At 49.0% G+C, this 16,028-nt stretch overlaps 1 protein-coding gene across 2 annotated transcripts in view; it reads left to right on the top strand.

The window, feature by feature from the left end:
- The window catches only part of TSPAN4 (tetraspanin 4), a 2,988,612-nt gene that overhangs the window by 674,622 nt on the left and 2,297,962 nt on the right, over positions 1-16,028 (top strand). For both annotated transcript variants that reach the window (XM_078682789.1, XM_078682790.1), the window contains one exon: positions 10,953-11,030. The gene's annotated coding sequence lies outside the window, so the exon portion shown is untranslated. The remainder of the gene's footprint in view (positions 1-10,952; positions 11,031-16,028) is intronic.

Here is a 16,028-nt window from a genome sequence, read left to right as displayed (position 1 = left end):
CCGACGGCTCGCGAGCACGTGTCCCTTCATCAACCCTCGCGACGAAATCAGGGACCAGATCATCGTCGGCTGCAAATCTAAGTTGCTGAGAAAGCTGATCCTCCGACAGCCGGGGATCACCTTAGACGAGATCCTCATCCTGGCAAGGTCGCACGAGTTGTCGGATGCCCGGGCGGAGGAGATGGAGGTCGCGCTGCGCACCCCGGTGATCGCCCCGTCTGGGGCAAGGGCCCCGGCCATCAAGGAAGAGCGAGTGGAGGTGATCCAAAGAAGATTCCCGCCAGCAAGGCTGCGGGGTGGCCCGCCAAGGGACAGCCAGTGCGGGTACTGTGGTGTGGACCATCCTTCCACGGCCACGTGTGGTGCCAAAGGCAAGACGTGCCTCAAGTGTGGGCGCATGAATCACTTCGCTGCTGTCTGCCGGGGAGGGAAGTTCCGGGCAGCAGGCCCGCGCGCCAGAACAGTGACCCAACGAGTCCGACAGCTGTCTCTTGACCAGGAGAGACCCCCTCCCGACACGGAGGCTCAAGACCGCCGGCCCAGATATGAGGACGACGAAGACGATGAGGTGTATGTCATCTCCTACGTGAGCAGGGCATCCACGAAAAGGCGACCGCCTCCAATGTGTTCCGTCTCAGTGGACGGGACGAGTGTCAACGCGCTGATAGACACCGGGGCGTCCGTGAACGTCATGGACTCGGACCAGTATGAGCGCATGTCCCCAAAGCCGACGCTAGCACCGTCCGCGGCACGCATCTACACCTATGGCGGGACAGAGCCCATGCCTCTTCGTGGAGTGATTCAAACCACAGTAGTCAACGGAGAATATTCGACTGTGACCAGATTCCACATCACCGAGGGCAAGAAAGGCACCCTCCTGAGCTGCCACACAGCAGAGGATCTGGGACTGGTGTTTTTCGCCAACCAAGTACACCAGGCTCACGCTGACTTCATGTTAAAGGACTTCCCAGAACTGTTCAAAGGCCTCGGCAAGCTCAAGGGTAAAAAGTTTAAGCTACACATTGATGCGACGGTGAAACCTGTCGCTCTCAGACACCGGCGAGTACCGTTTAACCTCAGGCCCCAAGTTGAGGAAGAGCTTCGCAAGCTTGAGGAGTTGGGAGTGATCGAGAAAGTGTCGGGCCCGACACCCTGGGTCTCGCCCCTGGTGGTTGCCCCAAAACCGAAGCAGCCGGGAGCCATACGTCTGTGCGTGGACATGAGGCTCCCCAACACCGCTGTCAAGCGCGAACGACACATCACCCCCACTATGGACGATATTATAGCTGACCTCAACGGGGCGAAATGGTTTTCCAAATTAGACCTCAACTCCGGATATCACCAGCTGGAGCTAGAGCCGGCTAGCAGGTACATCACCACGTTTTCGACGCACGTGGGGCTGCGTCGCTACACTCGGCTCAGTTTTGGCGTCTCGTCGGCCGCCGAGGTCTTCCAGAACGCCATTCGCGAGGTGCTCTCCGGACTAAAAGGGGTGATCAACCTGAGTGATGACATCCTAGTTTACTCAACGACCCTAGAGGAGCATCACGCCAACTTGAGGGCGACTCTGCAGAGACTCGCCGATAGCGGCCTCACCCTCCACCGCGCTAAATGTGCCTTCTATCAGGAGTCAGTGGACTTCTTTGGATATATCTTTACGAGGGAAGGCCTTAAAGTCGACCCTAAGAAGGCCGAAGCCATCAAAGCGGCCAGCACGCCTAGAAGTCAAACAGAAGTCCGCAGTTTTCTGGGCATGGCCACGTACTGTGGCCGGTTTATCCCGAACCTGGCCGACTTAGCGGAGCCTCTCCGTGCCCTCACCCGTGCTGATCAGAAATGGGACTGGACTGCTGCTGCACACAAGGCGTTCCAGGCCGTCAAGGCCAGTCTGCTTGACAATACCGTCATGGCCTACTTCCAGCCACGGAGACGGACCGAGTTGATAGTCGATGCCAGCCCAGTGGGATTGGGAGCCGTGCTGCTGCAGGAGTATGGGCCGGAAGAGTGGAAGCCTGTCGCCTATGCCAGCAAGGCCCTGTCCGACACGGAGACCAGGTATGCCCAAATTGAAAGGGAGGCGCTGGCCATCAAGTGGGCATGCCAGCACTTTCACCTCTATCTCTGTGGACAGGACTTCACGGTGGTCACAGACCATAAACCCCTGTTGCCCCTCTTTGCGGGGACATCCCGGCTTGCTCCCCCACGCATCGAGAGGTGGGCTGTCCAGCTGCAGGGTTACCGGTTCAAGGTGGTGTTCAGGCCAGGAGCACACAACCCTGCCGACTACTTGTCGCGTCATCCGGATGTCACACCCCCACCGGCCCTCGATGCTGAAGGAGATGAAGTGGAGGAGATAGTGCACATGGTCACCCTAGCGGCGTGCCCCGAGAACATGTCGCTCCAGGAAATTAGCGACGCCACTGCGACGGACGAGACCCTGGCGAAGGTTAGGGAGGCACTCGAAGGAAATCGTTGGGCCCATTTCCTTGATGGCGCTTCGTGCCTCCGGCCGGAGGTGCGTCATGCCAGGCAGCAGCTGTGGCAGATACGGAGTGAACTTAGCGTCGGAGATGAGGGGGTGGTGCTGCGTGGGCACCTCATCGTCATGCCCGAAAGCCTCCAGCAACGAGCCCTGAGCCTGGCTCACGTGGGACACCAAGGGATGGCAAAGACCAAGGCCCGCCTGAGGAGCAAGGTGTGGTTTCCCGCGATGGACAGCCAGGTGGAAGCCATGATACAGGCCTGCCACGCATGCACGATCACGGGCGGAGACCCTGCCCCAGCGCCCGTGCTCACGGAAGAAGCGCCCCAGGCCCCGTGGGCTCAACTCAGCATAGACTTTGGCAGTTTTCCAGACGGGCGGCACATGCTAGTGTTGGTAGACTCTTTTTCCAAATTCCCAGTTGTGGAAGTCATCGCATCCACTGCGTTCCCGCAGGTCAAGAAAGTCCTAAACCGAGTGTTTGCTACGATGGGGCTTCCTGAAGAAATCAAGTCCGATAATGGGCCCCCCTTTCAAGGGAGAGAGTTTCAGGCTTACTTGGAGGCTCTCCGGATCAAACATCGGAAAATCACACCCCTGTGGCCTCAAGCCAACGGGGAAGTCGAGAGGTTGATGCGGACATTAAACAGAGCGCTGCGGATTGCGGTGGATAATGGCGAAGACCCGGAGGCCGCCCTGGACGACTTCCTTGGAGCCTATCGGCAGACACCCCACTCAACGACAAAGTGTGCTCCCTCTCATGTTCTGTTCAAGCGAGCTCCAAGGGATGGCATTCCCACTGTCAACACGTGGGTGCCGGGAGAAAGGGACGCTGAGGCCATACAGGCCCGGCGACAGGCCACCAACATCAAAGCAAGCGCACATCGGCATGCCAAAGAACCAGCCCTCCGGCAGGGGGACACTGTCGTTGTCAAGGATCGCCATCCTGGGTGGAAGTTTCGGACTCCTTTTGAGCCAGAAGTGTGGACAGTGGAGCGAGTGCAAGGGACTATGATTACAGCTAGGAGGAATGGCCAAACCGTGACGAGGAATGCCTCATGTTTCAAGAAGGTACTGGACAATGTCAATGTGCGTCAACGGACCGAGGGAATGGAACATGGAGACCAAGAAAACATGGACTTTGATAATTGTTCTGATCCAACTCCTACTCTGCCGCGAATGGCCACCCCACCAAGGCCAGTGTCACCAGGCCCTGCGGCCGGGAGGAGTCAGCCAAGGGTCGAGGATGCGAGCGAGGGTCCGAGGACAACCCCGGCTGGGGTTGTCGAACTACCTCGGACCCAGGATCGTCGCTACAACCTGCGGCCCAATCCTAGGCCGAGTCAACGGTTGTTGGACTTTGCTTGTTCGTCTCCATGAGTAAGAGACTATGAATGTGCCTGCAGAAAGAGACTAAAATAAAGGAGGGATGTAGAGAGCCATCCGGGCTCTCACATACATTGTATCCTTACACGCACGCACGCACACGCAACCTTGGGGCGGGCTCGCCCCTCGGTATAAATAAACAAGCGGAAGACCGCTCGGGGTCTTTCCGGCTGAGTGCAAGCAAGTGTTGGTGTAGTTATTCAGTGCATATACATACACGTGGTAGGCCCAGCCTCACCACTCTACAGGCCGTGCCCTGTCGTTGAGGAAAGAGGATTCCAGAGCAAGGCTTCAGTGTTGTTAAAGTGATCTCTGGCGTCAGTTTAAGGCTCGCGCGCCCTTCCTTCCGCCCCTCCCTCCTGCTGTAGGTGGGCGGCGAACACTTCCGTTCGAGGACCTCTGCCTGCCTTGTTTTTCTGGAAGACAAATGGCTCCCGAGCCGTCGTTCATTACCCGCGCTCAGGGAGACAGCTCCGTTTAATGAGCAGCGCCGAGTGTCCCCCCTCGGGGACGCGGGTCTCATCAAGGCATCAAGTTTAATTCCGCTAATCCAACGTACAATGAGGCTGGCATGCTCAGACGCAGGGGACAACACTGCAGGCGCGGCGGGCCGACGGAGCGGTGCAGACAAGCTGTGCGGCAGGCTCGCGACATGAAGGATGGGAGGGAACCTGGACATGTCCTGATAGTTACAGCACAGGCACATCAAGCATGACCCTATACCGGTCCGAGAGGAAAATAATGTTATTGCGTGCTTTCGACTAGAAGCACCATTCTCAACTGATGTGTTGTTTCACTATGTATTAGGCTAGCTCTACTGAAGGTTAACACCCAAGGGCGCAAGTAAACCCAGACGTCGGGGGGCTAACACTTCCGTTTATGGGGCGGCGCAAGCATCCATCAATGGTGGTGGAGTTATCCTCATAGCCACTATGAGAAAAAGAAGTTACACGTTGTTCAGTTTAAACATATACACTATGAACGAACGTTTTTGTTGGTTTGATATTGTTCATAGGCTACTGACCATGATCTTTGAAAAGTAGATTGCATGCTTTGATAATTTAAAAGCAATTTCTGCAGATTTTAATCCAAAAAGATTAGTTGGGTTTTTACAAAGTTTCTTAAAGACAACAACCCTTTTGTCAATTGACTGTTTCCTTCTGTGCCAGTGCAACTTGCTTGTGAGATAATTACAAGTGCAAGCCAGGAAAATACCCCTGACCCGCTGTTGAGGGATGCTACCATTTTAGTCTGCCCAGTACGATATTGCATATTATTTATGTTTGAGGCTGCCCTTATGTACAGGTTTCACAATATTAGGTGTAGTGGGTTACCACATGATACGTTGTGTGTGTGACTGGGAAGTCACAGGCTCAGCTCCTAAAATAACTTCCCTGCCTCCTGAGATGAAATGTGTGCTAATGAGTAGGTAAACTCGCTACCCCTAATTACACTGAGACATCTGATCTACGCTAAATAACAATGAAATCATTGCTGTTAGCAAGCCACATTGAGCAGCTCTCATATATGTAGCATAAGTGATCCACTTCCGGGCAGGAATGTGTGAGGCTGTTATTGAAGAACTGGCAAAAAAAAGAGTTACCCTGACACATCTTTGCAGGGGGTATTATCAGCAGTGCGCCCATTTGAGTGCAAGGTGAGCAGTGTGCCCATGTGTGTTTTGGCAGACACTTATGCCTGTGCAGGGTGTGCAGTGAGCGTGAAGGGTGAGCTGTATGGATGACAGGTGAGTGGAGGGCCATGCAAGTGCTGGGTGAGTGGTGTGTCAGTGTGAGTGCTGGATGAGAGCAGTGAGTGCAGGGTGACCAATTTGCCCCCGAGGACAGGATCAGCGTTGTGAGTGAAGGGTGAGCTGTATGAGTGACTGTTCGGAGTGCCCTTGTGAATTCAAGGTAGGTGGTCTAAATGCAGGGTGAGCGATGTGCCCGTTTGACTATAGGGTGAGCAGTGAAAGTGAAGGGTGAGCTATGTGAGGGCTGAGTGAGCTACTTGAATGCAGGATAATCTATCCCCGGGCACTGAGTGACTCACCTTACAAATGAAAGGAGTAGACAGAGTGGGCACCGCAGGTGCATGGGATACAGGGAAAAAACACAAAGCCTCGTTAAACAGTAAACGATCTTTTGAGGAAATACGTGGATGAGGCTGAGATTGCCAACTCCGGTGCTACCTACCTCAACGCAGGGAAAGAACTGTGTGTGCATCCCCGAAGCTGAGCAGTGCGGGCTAAGACACACTGCCGGGGAGGAGGGGTGGTGGGGGACTTCATACCCCTTTTAGCCAATGGGCGTTATGCAACTGTTATTACCTGTAAGTATATTTAGGCAACTTTAATACCTGCGGATCGATTACAATTATTTTATTATGCTTAAAACTCAATTATTGCAATAAACAAAAATATAAATAAGGTAACATGGAAAAGGAGGAAATGAAAAACACAACCATCTTTTGAACAAATTATGTTGCGGCCAATTTAGAACATGTTTATCTTTCATTGAAAATCCACTCTAAAATGGTTTATCTCATCCGAGAAGCCAGAGACTAGAGACAGAAAACGAGGCCTTCAAGCCCATTTTAGCATCGTTGGGCTGATCCCAGACAGACAAGCTCTCTTTGACTCTCTCCTTGTTCCCATTCCTCCCCTTCCCCTCACTCACTCCACACACAAATAGCATTTTACTTGTTCAGTTAAACTTTAGTCACCATAATAGGGGCCATACGGACAGAGACACAAATATATCCAAGCACATCTATCTTTACGAGGACTGGCCACTGATTTCTATGAACAGTGGACTATTCTTACTCAGGTGGTACCTTGTGCAAAACACCAACACAAATGTTTCTGAATTTAGACATTTGAAAAACAGAGAACAAATAAAAATATATAATAATGCAAAAGAGCGTTCTGAAGACCGCCTCATGTACTGTGTGCCAAATATGCTCATGTGTCCACACGCATACATAATTTTTCAAGACTGCCTTTTAGTTCATATCCAAGTTAGCTGGTTCGAAGCCCCGTAAAAATTGTCTGCCACTCGCTTGATCCACTACTTTCACTGTCGCCACTTCCTTAAATTAATAATGAAACATTAATTATTTTTTTCCAGTTTCTCCAGGACCCATTGGGCCACAGTACGTCCTTATCTTAGCCGTGATTCAGTTCATTGCCAGCTGCACCCTAAATCTAATATTCCATATTGTTTGTCATCGGTTTTCATCAGCAGTACTGAGTTGCTCACACTCTTCACAGTACTGATGATGACCCTGAAAATGTTTTATGAGGTCGAAACACTGTTAAATTAAGTACAGTCAGATTCTTCATTAGGGCTCGGGCTCTGCGTACACTGCACAGCAGTGTCGCGCAGCCCAGAGTCCTAATCCCGGTGTTTTGAAAATGGACCTTGGATTCCACATAGCTCGTGCGTGTGGATTTCCAAGGTCCAATTTCATTGGCCTTCGGGTGCATGCTGTTTTTAAACAGATTTGTTTGGTGAAATCTTACTAGCAGTGAATAAGTACTGATAAGCATTCTGCTATAATTGTATGGCTGGTTTTGTAGCTATCGTCCGTATACTTCATTGAGAGTGTACTGGGCAAATTCATGAACAGTGAAGTGATTTGATTACAGCAAGTGAGCCCACAGTGAACCGTTATATATGCATACGTTCAAATAATCTAGGGTTCTTTGTTGACATTCTGGGTTTTCCTTGTTTTTAAAAAAAAATTACTATATTGATTCCCTATGAATATCATATACGCCATCCACAGAGGGGGACAGGCCAGTATAGAAGTACTTACACTTCCATTTGTAGTAAATGCCACTGCAACACAACACAGATCGCTTCGCAGCCAGTGAGAAAATACTATATACATAGGGCTTTGGTATAACAACTCTAAATTGGGCATGTGTACAAGCTGCACAACCGTGATCCTGCTGTAGCTTTCATTTGCTCAACTAAAACCTTTAGTGCCCCTAAGGTCCTAGTTATTCAGCACTATTGAGTGTGTCAACAAAGTGGTGTCTTGAAGTGTGCTGTAGACAGCTCTCAGTTGGATGCATTGCGTTTCGCTACCTATTCATGGTGTGGTTTGGTTGATCTTCAGAGAAGTCTGCAAAGCGTTGATTGTCAGTGCATCATCCTTAGAGACTGGGTCATTCCAAGATTCCAACCTGCATACACCCTTCACCACTCCGTGATCCTCCTTTCAACACTGCCGTCACAGATTCACAGAAGCGGCCCTCAAGAGTGGCTGTTAGAGTCCACCATGGTTTAAGAACTCACTGATTAGCTTTATAACCCCTGTGCTACATTTGCATTTTTCACACAATACCCCAGTGATAAGTTCTACCACTAGGTCCCGCTCTCCCTATGCCTTTGAACTTCTCCCAGACATCAGACGATGGCTTTATGCTAATTGAACGACTCCCATTCAGCTCACTGGCTCCACAGTTCGTCCTTCTATTTCGGTTTGAATTACCAGAATGGGCCCATCTTTGTGTTCACTTACATTCGTCTGGAAGCTTGGCCTACAAACAAATATACATGCTCATCCAGAAGTCCAAATTCCTCAAAGCACTCTACCTAAAGCTATGAATGAACAAAGTCAAATTACATTGGTCAGGAATGTGCCTTCGTGTTTAAGCCTGGAGTTTGACAGAGAGAAATGCGTTGCTAGGTAAGGCTTTTTTGAGGACACTCTGTGTGATCTTAGTTTAGTCAATGTTCCTTGGTCCACTCGAGCCGAAGGCCCAAACCCTCAGAATGCCTTGGACTGCGCCTACAGCCCTTCGGAGAATCATCAGGAGCACGAAGCACTATATAAATGTAATTACAATAAAAAACAATACTCTGCAAATGTGTTTCATTCTGTCCCCTTTGACAGTCCTTTATTCTTTTGAAAGTACAACTTAGAAGACAGCTCTCCAAATCTCAACCTTTTTTTTTAGTTGCTCGGGGTGTGCCACTTTCTTTACAAATCCCAAAATGGAACCTTTAGGGAGATGTGCCCTTGATGTGTTCTTCAAAGGCTGGGAGGCCAAATGTAAATATTACAGAATTACAGATGTGCATTGTTTTCCTGCCTGGATTCAAACAGGTACTGCAGTAAATATTAGACTGTCTGATTTCTTAGGACCTAATTTAAAGCTTGGCGGTATGGTAACATCCTCAGGGTTGTGGGTGAAGTGATGAATCCAGGAGTGGTGTTGGAATGCTGCCAAGTGCCCTAGTGAAACCAAGGACTGACGTTTGGGGAGGGTGTGGGGGGACTACAGTAAAATTGGTGGATTAGTGGGTTCAAGGGCCTTCTCGCCCCGGTACCACAGCACCTGCCACACCAATGGCTTCCACGCCCCTAAAATCTAGCAGACAACCCAAGGGCAGAATGTCCTCTGTTACGGGGTGGTGTGGTGGAGGCATTCCTTCCACTAAGCCTCCAGGCTCAGTGCGTCCTGCCCAGACTATGGGGATTCTTTCTAAGTATACACTTTCTAAGTATACACTTTTGTGGTTTCTGTGTGTTTTATGGGTTGAATGCGTGGCACAACACAAGCAGAACATTTAACAACACTCGGTACTAGAATGCTTGTTTCTGGTCCAAGGAGGACCTGGCTTGGCAGTTGGAGCTGGACTGATCCCATGAGGCACTGGGTCAAGCCTTATTTGCATATGACCAGGTCTAAACTGGGGTGGCATGGTGAGCAACAGAATGATGGATTTAACCCTGATCTCTTGACTGGGGGTGAATGTTTTGATGTGTTCTGCATTCCGTCCATCAACTGTGTGTCTTTTGCTAGCATATACGGGAAGCAGAATTTATTTTCTGTTTTGAGGAACATGTGTTCATTATTTCTGGTGAGAAGGGTGTAATTGCTGTGGTGTGTGGGAACCCTGCTGGGTTCAGTGTATGTAGAGACAAGTGTGACCCTTATGAAAATGAGGATTTACTTTCTGTATATGAGAACCGTATATGAGACCGAGTATGGTCTGTTTTTTGGATGCAGTACAGTGTTTACTGAATGCAAAGGAAAATGTTTTTGATGTCCATGAGGAAGGGTTCATGTGTTCTCTGTATGTGAAGCAAAGTGAACATCCATCTATAAATACAATCACTTGCAATTACCTAAGTCAGCCTGCAAAGAGTGAACAAAAATATTATTGTACATTTTTTAATGAAAACATGGCACATCATGCAGGTATATCACAAATGTATAAACATACGCGTGGCATTAAAATACATTCTACATTGATAAATGTACTTATCCACATAAATACTGATGATTTTAAAAGCTATAATCAGGGCCACTGGAATTATGCAGGAAGCACCAAATTATGCTGCAGGGTTGACTAAATTATGTGTCAAAAAAGGCAAATTACGCAGCATAGTGATGCACATTTTTGATAGTATTACTTCATTATTTTGTTATTTTCACACATGGTAAATGCCATGTGTCTGGGCAAAGATTTCACCTCATTTGTACCAGTTTAACATCCACAAATAGAAATAAGCAACTGAAGGATGAACAGTTAGCCTTTGCGAAGGGCCATCCACAGCGTGCAAACACATGTTAAGTAACTTTTGATCTGCCGGAGCTAGAAACAATTTTTTGTTAAAATCAGCAGATTTTGCGGCAGATGATGGATTATGTGGCAAATGCGGCAAAACCATAATTATGCAAAAAAAGCTGTGGCTGCAGAATTGCATAAATCCAGTTGCCCTAGTTGCAATATATTACTAGTGCCCATGGTGTAAGTAACATTTGCACTAAGATCCATATACTACTCGGCCAATAAATACAGAGATGCATATTGAATGCGTTCCAGTTTCAGTTGTTTGGTGTTCGCTTAAAGCTTGCAATGCGGCAGCCATATTTTTTGCAGTTGAAGTAAATGCTCTCTGTGTACCCTTTAATCGTAACCAGTTCCGCTGCTTTGTAAAAACTGCTCAGATTTACTATATGAAAACTATGCTGCTGTGCGCGCTTTTAAACAAAGTTCACGTTGCATTTGGAAGCGTTTAGGGAAAGATATCAACTGACTTCCCTTTATTTCTCCCACCTCAGTTGTGAACCAGTCCTTCTATAGCTGCTCGCCGGTCTCAGCTGCTGCACGCGACCGGAACCAGCATCAGAGTCCAGCAGGTCAGTGACGCTCCTCTGCCCTCAGCGTTAAACTTGGCAACACCTTTGAGCTCAATGCATACTATTTACCGTCGTTCAGAATGTTGCTTTCTTGACTCTGGCCTTGATTGGGCCTTTACCACATTTACATAACGTGAACACATTCCATTCCATGGAGAAATCTCGGTCCAGTCACATGATTTGAAACTGACATATGTCAGATTCTGGCATTTTTTGGGCAGTTCCTTTTCAAAGGCGTGCATAGTCTGTGAACTACGGTTTGCTCACGTCAGACCGCCTCTGGACTTGCTGGCACTGTATACCTCATAGCTGATGTAGTGTGGGTTCTGGCATTGCTTTTAGCAGCAATTCCTTTCTGTTGCCAGGTCCTCCTCGGTTTGTGGTTCTTCTTTCTGCATCTGAGGATCTCATTTGAAAGTCTGCAGGTTATGCTTGGCTGTTTGTTTCATTATCATTCTATCTATATTTATATGCACTCAGGTATCCATTGGTTACTAAAATATGGAAATGGAGGGAAGCACGAGTGAAATGGACTGGGGCTTGTTTATGCTTCTCCCTAGCATTAGGTTAGCTTATTATTTTTAAAATGCTATGCTCTTTCTTTTTGAAGCACCGGGCTGGAAAATTGTGAGCACTTTATGAATTCCTGTGTGATGTGTTGTGATTATAATTTTCTTTAGCAAAAATGTATTCTTGCAACAAATATTGTTTTGCATACATTTTGAATAATTGGCATTTTGATGAATGTATACAGAGCCAGGTTTGGGTGAAAATAAACTATCCTGTTCTGCAAAAATGTATGACTAGTAGTGTTTCTGAGTGGTATTAAAAAAAAACCACCCAGGTTTTGGTATATTTAATCAGCTCCAATCTAGGACTCTTGGTAAACTCCAATGGCTTTTTACCCAATGTATTGGAACAGTGTGTTATTAAACGCATGATCTGATCGCCTTTTTACTGGAATATTCTTTTGAGGACGTGAGCGGGGGTGGGGGGGTCTCCCCAAGCACACTTTGAGAGTATCAGACAACTTGCTCAGTGAGAGAAGAACTTGAAAACAGAATATTTTCTTTAACGATCCTGTATTGTATTCTAATTTTACTCAAGGGTCATTTTAATTTATTTTTATTGGTCCAATATAAATGAGCAAAGTAGTACAAAGTGGGCTAGTGGCCAAACAGTGACTAGATTCTAACGTCGGAGACCATCATGGGACACTACAAGAAACAAGCATTTGCAATGCAATAGGTCTCGCATTAGGAACGTTTTAGCTATTGGTATTGTCAAATTTTTTATGTATGTGTTGGTTTTGAAAATAGCAAAATTAATAGCTTTGTCATATACAATGCCAATAGTTATAACTTTCGCAAATGTGACACCTATAGCATTTGTAATGCAATATGTGTTGTATTTACGTGACTTAGATGTATTGATATTACAAATAACAATGGCGTTTTTTAATAATTAATACTTAAATAAAAGTTATTGTAATTTATAATGGCAATAGCTTAAACGTTTGTAAATAACTTTTGTGAAGATTATGTTCAGTGTATTTTATTGTGACGAAAATCCAAGAACAGAAGTGAAATATGAACATTTTTTTGTGACATTTGTAATAAAGCTTGAAACAGCTGGTGCTGAGTGATGTTGTGGTGGCAACGAGTGATGCTGTGGCGTTCAGTGATGCTGTGGTAGCGCATAGTGATGTTGTGGTGCCCTGAGTGATGCTGTGGTGGTGCTGAGTGATGCTGTGGTGATGCGATAGATAGAGTGAGTGCAATAGATAGATAGAGGGAGGGCGATAGCTAGAGAGAGGGCGATAGATAGAGGGAGGGCGATAGATAGATAGAGTGTGGGCGATAGATAGATAGAGTGAGGCCGATAGATAGATAGATAGATAGATAGATAAATAGATAGAGTGAGCGATAGATAGATAGATAGATAGATAGATAGATAGATAGATAGATAGATAGACAGACTGAGGGCAATAGATAGATAGAGTGAGGACGATAGAGTGAGGGCGATAGATAGAGAGATAGGTAGAGTGAGTGCGATAGATAGATAGATGGTTGTGTGTGTGGTTGTGGTTGTGTGTGTGGTTGTGGTTGTGTGTGTGTGGTTGTGTGTGTGTGTTTTTGTGTGTGTGATTGTGTGTGTGTGGTTGTGTGTGTGGTTGTGTGTGTGTTGTGTTTGGGGTTGTGTGTGTGTGTTTGTGGGTGTATGTTGTGTTTGGGATTGTTAGTGTGGTTGTGGGGTTGTGTGTGTGGTTGAGTGTGGTTGTGTGTGTGCTTGTGGTGTGTGTGGGTGTGTGTGTGTGGTTGTGTGTGTGGGGGGAGGTGTGGGGGTTGTGTGTGGGGGGTTGTGTGTGGGGGGTTGTGTGTGGAGTTGTGTGTGTGGGGTTGTTTGTGTGGGGGGTTATGTGTGTGAAGGGGTTGTGTGTGTGGAGGGGTTGTGTGTGTGGAGGGGTTGTGTGTGTGGAGGGGTTGTGTGTGTGAAGGGGTTGTGTGTGGGGGGTTTGTGTGTAGGGGGTTGTGTGTGGGGGGTTGTGTGTGTGTGGTGTTGTGTGTGTGGAGGGGTTGTGTGTGTGGAGGGGTTGTGTGTTGAGGGGTTGTGTGTGTGTGGGGGGTTATGTGTGTGTGGGGGGGTTGTGTGTGTGGGGGGGTGTTTATTTGTGGGGTTGTGTGTGTGTGAGGCTTTGCGTGTGTGTGGGGTTGTGTGTGTGTGGGGTTGTGTGTGTGGGGACAGTGTGTGTGGGGGCAGTGTGTGATGGGGTAATGTGTGAGTGGTCTGTGTGAGGGGGCAGTGTTCGAGGGGCAGTGTGTGAGGGGGCAATGTGTGAGGGGCAGTGTTTGAGGGGGCAGTGTGTGAGTGGTCTGTGTGAGGGGGCAGTATGTGAGGGGGCAGTGTGTGAATGGGCAGTGTGTGAGGGGGCAGTGTGTGAGGGGGCAGTGTGTGAACGGGCAGTGTGTGAACGGGCAGTGTGTGAGGGGGCAGTGTGTGAGGGCACAGTGTAATGAGAGTGTGTGGGTGCGAGTGTGTAAGGGTGCGGGGTGTGAGGGTGGTGTGTGTGGCCTAAAGTAGTGTGAGTGCGCAATGTGTGAGGGGGCAGTGTGTGAGGGGGCAGTGTGTGAGTGCGCAGTGTGCGAGGGGTCAGTGTGTGAGTTGTTACTGTGTGAGGGGGCAGTGTGTGAGGGGGCAGTGTGTGAGTGGTCTGTGTGAGTGGGCAGTGTGTGAGGGGGCAGTGTGTGAGGGGGCAATGTGAGGGGGGCAGTGTTTGAGGGGGGAGTGTGTGAGGGGGAAGTGTGTGAGTGGACTGTGTGTGAGGGGGCAGTGTGTGAGGGGGCAGTGTGTGAGGGCACAGTGTAATGAGAGTGCGAAGTGTGTGAGGGTGCGGGTGGTGAGGGTGCAGGGTGTGTGACCTAAAGTAGTGTGACTGTGCAATGTGTGAGGGGGCAGTGTGTGAGGGGGCAGTGTGTGAGTGGGCAGTGTGTGAGGGGGCAGTGTGTGAGTGGTCTGTGTAAGGGGGCAGTGTGTGAGTGGGCAGTGTGTGAGTGGTCTGTGTGAGGGGGCAGTGTGTGAGTGGGCAGTGTGTGAGGGGGCAGTGTGTGAGGGGGCAGTGTATGAGTGGGCAGTGTGTGAGTGGTCTGTGTGAGGGGGCAGTGTGTGAGTGGGCAGTGTGTGAGGGGGCAGTGTGTGAGGGGGCAGTGTGTGAGGGGGTATTGTGTGAGGGTACAGTGTAATGAGAGTGTGTGAGTGTGCGAGGTGTGCGAGGGTGCGGGGTGTGAGGGAGCAGTGTGTGTGGTCTAAAGTAGTATGAGTGCGCAATGTGTGAGGGGGCAGTGTGTGTGAGGGGGCAGTGTGTGAGGGCACAGTGTAATGAGAGTGTGTGAGGGTGCGAGTGTGTAAGGGTGCGGGGTGTGAGGGTGGTGTGTGTGGCCTAAAGTAGTGTGAGTGCGCAATGTGTGAGGGGGCAGTGTGTGAGGGGGCAGTGTGTGAGTGCCCAGTGTGCGAGGGGTCAGTGTGTGAGTTGTTACTGTGTGAGGGGGCAGTGTGTGAGGGGGCAGTGTGTGAGTGGTCTGTGTGAGTGGGCAGTGTGTGAGGGGGCAGTGTGTGAGGGGGAAATGTGAGGGGGGCAGTGTTTGAGGGGGGAGTGTGTGAGGGGGAAGTGTGTGAGTGGTCTGTGTGTGAGGGGGCAGTGTGTGAGGGGGCAGTGTGTGAGGGCACAGTGTAATGAGAGTGCGAAGTGTGTGAGGGTGCGGGTGGTGAGGGTGCAGGGTGTGTGACCTAAAGTAGTGTGACTGTGCAATGTGTGAGGGGGCAGTGTGTGAGGGGGCAGTGTGTGAGTGGGCAGTGTGTGAGGGGGCAGTGTGTGAGTGGTCTGTGTGAGGGGGCAGTGTGTGAGTGGGCAGTGTGTGAGTGGTCTGTGTGAGGGGGCAGTGTGTGAGTGGGCAGTGTGTGAGGGGGCAGTGTGTGAGGGGGCAGTGTGTGAGGGGTATTGTGTGAGGGTACAGTGTAATGAGAGTGTGTGAGTGTGCGAGGTGTGCGAGGGTGCGGGGTGTGAGGGAGCAGTGTGTGTGGTCTAAAGTAGTGTGAGTGCGCAATGTGTGAGGGGGCAGTGTGTGTGAGGGGGCAGTGTGTGTGGACTACGTTGCTGTGAGTGAGCAATGTGTGAGTGCGCAATCACCAATACTGTGCAGCATGGCTTTAAATCTTTTTCTTTTTTTTAAACTTGAGCGACCTGCATGTCATTTTGTAGGTGCGCACACCAAGAAAACATGCGCCTAACAAATTACACAAGTGCCTTTTTTCTATTTTTGGATCCAATCAATGGGAAAACGAAAAATAAAAAATAAGAGCACAAATGGCGTGGGGTACTTCTCTATCAATCTGTGCATTTTAATTATGTTATGAGTGGCAACAACTGCAAATATGCTTTTTATCTTTGCTAATTAACATGGTTTTACTGTTACTAAGTGGCGGCAGAGACAGTAGTGAGAG

Source organism: Lissotriton helveticus, chromosome 3_1 (assembly GCF_964261635.1).
Source record: "Lissotriton helveticus chromosome 3_1, aLisHel1.1, whole genome shotgun sequence".
Lineage (NCBI taxonomy): Eukaryota > Metazoa > Chordata > Amphibia > Caudata > Salamandridae > Lissotriton > Lissotriton helveticus.
Note: the sequence above shows the minus strand (reverse complement) of the source record. Positions and strands in the feature narration are given on the sequence as shown.